The sequence below is a fragment of the Rutidosis leptorrhynchoides genome, chromosome 7 (genome assembly GCF_046630445.1).
Source record: "Rutidosis leptorrhynchoides isolate AG116_Rl617_1_P2 chromosome 7, CSIRO_AGI_Rlap_v1, whole genome shotgun sequence".
Taxonomy (NCBI): Eukaryota; Viridiplantae; Streptophyta; class Magnoliopsida; order Asterales; family Asteraceae; genus Rutidosis; species Rutidosis leptorrhynchoides.
The window spans coordinates 244178809-244186907 of record NC_092339.1 but is presented as its reverse complement, the minus strand read 5'-3'; positions in this window follow the sequence as shown (position 1 = coordinate 244186907).

Here is an 8099-nt window from a genome sequence, read left to right as displayed (position 1 = left end):
TTCGGAACAACCATAGACACTCTATATGTGAATGTTGGAGTTAGCTATACAGGGTTGAGGTTGATTCCAAAATATATATAGTTTGAGTTGTGATCAATACTGAGATACGTATACACTGGGTCGTGGATTGATTCAAGATAATATTTATTGATTTATTTCTGTACATCTAACTGTGGACAACTAGTTGTAGATTACTAACGAGGACAACTGACTTAATAAACTTAAAACATCAAAATATATTAAAAGTGTTGTAAATATATTTTGAACATACTTTAATATATATGTATATATTGTTATAGGTTTGTGAATCAACAGTGGCCAAGTCTTACTTCTCGACGAAGTAAAAATCTGTGAAAGTGAGTTATAGTCCCACTTTTAAAATCTAATATTTTTGGGATGAGAATACATGCAGGTTTTATAAATGATTTACAAAATAGACACAAGTACGTGAAACTACATTCTATGGTTGAATTATCGAAATCGAATATGCCCCTTTTTATTAAGTCTGGTAATCTAAGAATTAGGGAACAGACACCCTAATTGACGCGAATCCTAAAGATAGATCTATTGGGCCTAACAAACCCCATCTAAAGTACCGGATGCTTTAGTACTTCGAAATTTATATCATATCCGAAGGGTGTCCCGGAATGATGGGGATATTCTTATATATGCATCTTGTTAATGTCGGTTACCAGGTGTTCACCATATGAATGATTTTTATCTCTATGTATGGGATGTGTATTGAAATATGAAATCTTGTGGTCTATTATTATGATTTGATATATATAGGTTAAACCTATAACTCACCAACATTTTTTGTTGACGTTTTAAGCATGTTTATTCTCAGGTGATTATTAAGAGCTTCCGCTGTCGCATACTTAAATAAGGACGAGATTTGGAGTCCATGCTTGTATGATAGTGTGTAAAAACTGCATTCAAGAAACTTATTTTGTTGTTACATATTTGTATTGTAAACCATTATGTAATGGTCGTGTGTAAATAGGATATTTTAGATTATCATTATTTGATAATCTACGTAAAGCTTTTTTAAACCTTTATTTATGAAATAAAGGTTATGGTTTGTTTTAAAAATGAATGCAGTCTTTGAAAAACGTCTCATATAGAGGTCAAAACCTCGCAACGAAATCAATTAATATGGAACGTTTTTAATCAATAAGAACGGGACATTTCAGTTGGTATCCGAGCGTTGGTCTTAGAGAACCAAAATTTTGCATTAGTGTGTCTTATCGAGTTTGTTAGGATGCATTAGTGAGTCTGGACTTCGACCGTGTTTACTTGAAAAATGATTTCTTAACAAATTTTGTTGGAAACTATATATTTTTAACATGTGAATATTATGTGATATATTAATCTCTTAACGCGTTTGATATTATGTGATAGATGTCTACCTCTAGAACAAGTCCCAATGACTCACCTAATAATAATGAAGAGTCAAATGTAAATTGGAAGGATTCGTGGACTGATTCACAAGTTCCCGAAGAGGAACCGGAAGAAGAGTCAGAACCGGAAGAAGAATCGGAACCGGAAGAAGAATCGGAACCGGATGAAGAAATAGAACCGGTGGGGGAAATAATAAAACGGTTAAGTAAAAGAAAATCCTCAACCAACCGACCAAGATTAATTATGGTCAATGGTGTTTCTGCCAAGGAAGCAAAATATTGGGAGGATTACCAATTCTCCGATGAATCGGATTCCGACGAGAATTTCGATGATGTTATAGAAATTACCCCAACTGAATTTAAAAAGGCAAAAGAAAATAATAAGGGAAAGGACATAAAAATAGAGAGATCTAATTCCAACCCCGATGAACTTTATATGTATCGTCAACCCCCGAAGTCCTTAAGTTGTAACAATGACCCGGGAACCTCTAAACCACCAGGTTTTTCTAAACCAATGTGGAAAGCGACGGCTCGTATTAGGGGAACATCATATATCCCTAGAAACATGGCAAAACGAACCAAAACCGAAGAAGAAGAAACAAGCGAGTCGGAATAAGATAGTTGTATTCGTGTGGTGTAATATATGTAATATAGTGTGCTTATGCTTTATGATATATGTAAAAATTGCTTGTATTAATAAGTATTTTTTTTATGAATCTAACTCTTGTCTATTTTACAGTATAAAAACACAAAATGGATAGACAACCCAATATTTTAAGAGACCTACCCGGAGACATGATTGATGAAATCTTGTCTAGAGTCGGTCAGAATTCTTCGGCACAACTATTTAAGGCGAGATCAGTTTGTAAGACATTCGAAGAACGTTCCAAGAATGCCTTGGTTTATAAAAGGCTTTCGTTCGAAAGATGGGGGATATCACATTGGGAAATCCATAAGTTACGATGTGTTTACTTTGACGCATATATTGCGGGGAACCCAAATGCTATTTTACGCAATGGGTTAAGAAATTATTTTGACTCAATATATCCGAATATTGGACTTCGTGATTTAGAAAAAGCGGCTAACATGCAACATAAAGAAGCATGTTATGCTTACGGATTAGTAATGTTCGCTTCTCACCAAAGTGAGAACAAGAACATCGGGCTACAACTATTAAACAAAACGTTCCCACAAGTGACAGAGTCGGTAATTGGGGTAAGAAATGAGGTTTTTAGATTGTTACGGGACTGTTGGACATTACGTAACCCTCGTCCCATTGACGACGTTACAACACGCTGTCTTATCAACGGCCATAACTGTTATGTTCCACAAGACCAAGGATGGGAAGTAATACTAGTAAAACCAGAATACATGACTTGTTTCTGGACATATGAATTACGTGTCTTTATTGCCTTTGCTGAACGACTTGTGTACTAGCTAGAATTATCTTCTGTGACGACCCGGAAATTTCCGATCAAATTTAAACTTTAATCTTTATATTATTCCGACACGATAAGCAAAGTTTTTTTAAGTTAAATCTCAAGAATTTTAAACTGTGTTCATACATTCATTATAACCTCGACCAAATTTCGACGATTCACGAACCGTTATATATAAATAGATATGTATATGTATATATATATTATAACTTGAGAATATTAATAAAGTATTAAACGTATAATACTTTACACGAACGTATTTGTTTCAATATGATTTTCGACGAAATTAAAAAAAATATATATTAAATGATTGAATTATCAGAAACATTGAATTATGATTACAAGTCTCTGTTGAGAGGTCCACTATGATTTGAGAAAATCTATTCCTTTTAACGATATTCAGAATAATTTGTAAAGCTATTTATAAATAAAAACAAAAAGTATCATTTACGAAAGTTAGATAAAAGTTAGTGGACAATTGGTTTCCATAATATTCTATTAATCTATTTTCAAACGTACAAAGACGTTTTCAGTTTAAAAAGAACTTTATTATTAAAACGTATATAACTTTTATAAATATCTAGAATCACTTTTGACAACTCATTACTTAACTAGTATAATAAATATAACGATATTTATATTTTATTTCATTAAATATATATAACAATTTAAATTAATATTATATATATTTATACGCGTATTATACATACATAGTTTTTATACTTTTATTATACTTTAACTTTACCTTTACTTTACTTTTACTTTACTTTAACTTTAATAATTCACTTTAATAATTCATACTTTAATAATTCATACTTTAATAATTCACTTTAATAATTCATACTTTAATAATTCACTTTAATAATTCAAAAATCTATTATAAATAGAATTCAATAGGTTTCATTATTTCATAGAAACTTGAAAATATATTTCTCTAAACACTCTCAATCGATTTATATATATACATATATATATATATATATATATATATATATATATATATATATATATATATATATATATATATATATATATATATATATATATATATATATATATATATATATATATATATATATTTGCTCTGTATTATTTCAAGATATTATTAGTATACATAAAATATTACGACGGAGTACTGTCCTAGTGATTTCAAAATAGTTTTTTTGAATGAGTCGAAGCTAAGGAAATTATGGGTTATAGCTATGGAGGTGATGGGTATGGTTCATGGGTATGCTCGTGAGGTCAATCTAGTGTTTATCATCTCCGTTGCGTCTACGTACTTACCTGCAATATTGAATCTCAATATTGATACGTTCGTGAATCCGAGGCCAACCTTGCACTTGTTAAATGACGTTATACATATTTTTACTACGAAATACAGTATTGTGAGTTTCATTTGCTCCCTTTTTAATTGCTTTTGCAATATATATTTTTGGGCTGAGAATACATGCGCTATTTTATAAATGTTTTACGAAATAGGCACAAGTACTAAAACTAATTCTATGTGGGTTTAAACCAGAAATATACCCTTAGCTTGGTAACATTAAACTACTTGTCTATGTACGGTAGGCGCGAATTCTAAAGATAGATCTATTGGGCCTGACAAACCCCATCCTGACTATGGGATGCTTTAGTACTTCGAGGTTATTTTAAACACACCTGATCTGGTGTACTTCAGAGGGTAAACATGAACGTTAAGGCTTGTTACCAGGTGCCTACAACTTATAGAATACTTTTATACACTTACGAGTGTACATATATTTATAAACGGAAATCTTGTGGTCTATTAATATATTGAAATGATTGTTATTATAAACCTATGAACTCACCAACCTTTTGGTTGACACTTTAAATCATGTTTATTCTCAGGTATTAAAGAAATCTTCCACTGTGCATTAGCTCATTTTAAGGATATTACTTGGAGTCATTCATGGCATATTTCGAAAGACGTTGCATTCGAGTCATTGAGTTCATCAAGATTATTATTAAGCCAATTATAGTTGGATGTATTATGAAATGGTGTGCATGACGTCAACTTTCGTTGTAAAGAAAGTTTGTCTTTTAAAAACGAATGCAATGTTTGTAAAATGTATCATATAGAGGTCAAATACCTCGCGATGTAATCAACTATTGTGAATCGTTTATAATGTATATGAACGGGTCCTTTCAGTTGATATCAGAGCGGTGGTCTTAGTGAACCAGGTCTGCATTAGCGTGTCTAACTGATAGTCGTTAGGATGCATTAGTGAGTCTGGACTTCGACCGTGTCTGCATGTTAAAAGTTTTGCTCATCATTTTTGTCGGAAATTACCTGCTTATCATTCTTAGTCTAGACACATCTTATTGCATTGATTGCATGAATAGTGTATAGACAAAATTCATATCTTAGCGTATCTGCTAATTCATATCTTAGCGTATCTGTTACTGTAAACTTTGCCTGACATATTCAGTAAATTCCTCCGTAATCTACGAAACCTTTTGCTCTATATAATTAGAATACCACCCGATAGCCAGAAAATCATTTCATATCGAAAAATTCTTTATTCAATCGTACGAAATGAAATTCTTCATTAGTTCAAGTCCCTCGGATTTTGAAATGGAATTCCACTCAAGTTCCGAAAGCAGTGTGACCGAAATGGATCAACCAATTAGTCATCATCTATTCTGGATGAATTGGGGATGGGTTCGTAGCCTCCTTAATCATTGGAGACAAGAAGAAGTTGATCCCTTCCATCCACCACATTTCCCTCTTGGCGAAGAACCTGAAGCACTTACCGGCGAACCTATCCAAAACACCATTTTCTCTCTTATTTCTAGAGTATCTTGTCACGATTACATACTACACCAAATTCTAGATTTTATTTATCCGCTCGTTCGAACCGACAATCACCCCGGTGTAATAGAAGAAGTCAACGAGCTTCGCGCTCGGGTAGTGGCTTTGGAGAATATGGTGCAAAGGTTACAAACACCAGCAGCAGCACCAACAGCATAAACAGTACCACCATCAGCAACACCAACAGTACCATCACCACCACCAACAACAACATCCACATCCCACACCGCAACATCACAATCTGTATCTCAAACATCAACGTCATACGCCCTGTAAATATCCAGGAATATCAACAACAACAAACGATGAAGTATTAATTCATAAACTTCATTGAAGAGATATCTCTGCGGCAGTTATGTAATCTCCAAAATCTTAGAGATTATTTAATTCTGACCGTAAATCGGATGAGTGAACGGAGATGGTAGAGTAGAAACTTTGATCGAAAATGGTGTACAATTTACAAGCTAGATTTGTTTTACCAACAGCATCAACAGGACCGTAGCATCATCAACACAGTCAGTGCCGTCAGTATCGTCAGAATCAACAGCACCTGTAACATCACAAACTCTGTCAGTTCAAGAATCATTGTGGACATCCTTACGAATCAGCAACAAATATATTGTATCAACGAGTTATGAAATATTAACTCGTTTCCAATCGAAAGATTTATATGTATATTTTATATGTATAAATTTTTAAACCATAATAAATCTTCCCGTACTAAGCTATTATGTGTGAATCTTAACTACTCAGTTAATTCGTATTACAAATATGCAATGATGTACGTCCTTCGTCCGCAACTTAACCATCGTTAATTACAATCTCTGTCTCAATTCAATAAAAATCTAATTCATAATAAATCAAGTGTATTATTCGAATATATGTTTGATTTTACACTTTCATCATCGATGTACTCGAAACTTTTCAAATAACATCATTCGTACCTTGCGAAGTTCACAAGAATTTCACGAAAACCAACAAATAACAAAGTAATGATTCATAATTTCAATATTATTGAAGAAATACTTATGCAATTTATAAAGTTTTAGGGATTACTCAATTCTAGTTCCAACCATAAAACAAATGAGTTTAATTTAATATTAACTCATTAAATCTATATTACATCTAAAGAAAATATACACATATATTTTCATAAAGACTGTAATAAACTTCTTTTGTACAAAATATTAATTGTGAAAATTTTTTTTAACGGGTAGGTAATACCCGAGAGATATATAAATTCACAATTAATATATTACATTTTTCAAAACTGATTCAGCAATCATCAACTATACTCTCTACTTTCACAACAATATCCATTCTTTCATATAAATCAAAACAATCATACTCATTCAAATTCAATTACATATTCTGATTTTGAAATCGCATAATTCAATTCAAAATATAACCAGTATCATTACTCTTAGATTCCTATATCTTTCAAAGCTATACTTTGACTTCAAAACTGTGTTAGAACATCATATGTATTAACGATTACAATATGTGCTCAAACCCTTCGAAATTCCTGAAGACACTTCAACGAAGGAACAATTGAGATGATGATCCAACCACATGTTACCCACAGTTATACACCTGAAAAACTCTCAAAACCCAAGTCATAGTTCGACACGTATCCGTGTTAGACCCTTTGGCATTTACTAGCTAAAATAACTTTTCAATTCCGTTTCAAAATAGACAGTTTTGTCACAGCTCCAGCAAGTCAACTTCGACTTCTCAATTAAAACAGTCTTATTATAACCATGATAGATATGTTGCCCTTTCGCCAACGTTACCGGGGAATCGTTTATATTCACCACATTAGCAATAAACTTACTAACAACTTCACTGATCTTTGACTTTAAAAAAAAATCATTATAATTATCGAAACCCTATCATATACTCATTCGTACCTTATAACAAGAATTACCATACCAATTATTGAGAATCGGCAATCAGTATTTTGAAACCTCGCAGCATGTCTACATCAACAATTACATATACACACAATGTCTACCTCCAAGACTTACATTCTTTGAATGAGAAATTTCTGAAAAACACCCTAAACTGCGAACCAGTTCTCGAAATTTTGAAAAATGCTGATAAAGCAGCAAAAACTGTAAACGACCTTAACAGTAAAAAGTTGGATGATAAAGGATAGTATATTGGCAAAGCTCAGAAAAAGAGAAGCATTGGAACTGGAAAACGGATTGAGCAAAGTATGAAGGAGGCTGTGGACAAATCACAAAGGCTGAACCTGCCTTCAAAGAATCCAAATGATTCAGTACTTGCTGAAGTCATTAACGAATACCTTGTTCCTGACTCTAAACCACTGCGGACAATATCCTTCATCATCCTCTGATATTAGACATTCTAAGATATCATCGTATCTTTCATTATAAATATCATCCATACTTCTGAAGATATTTT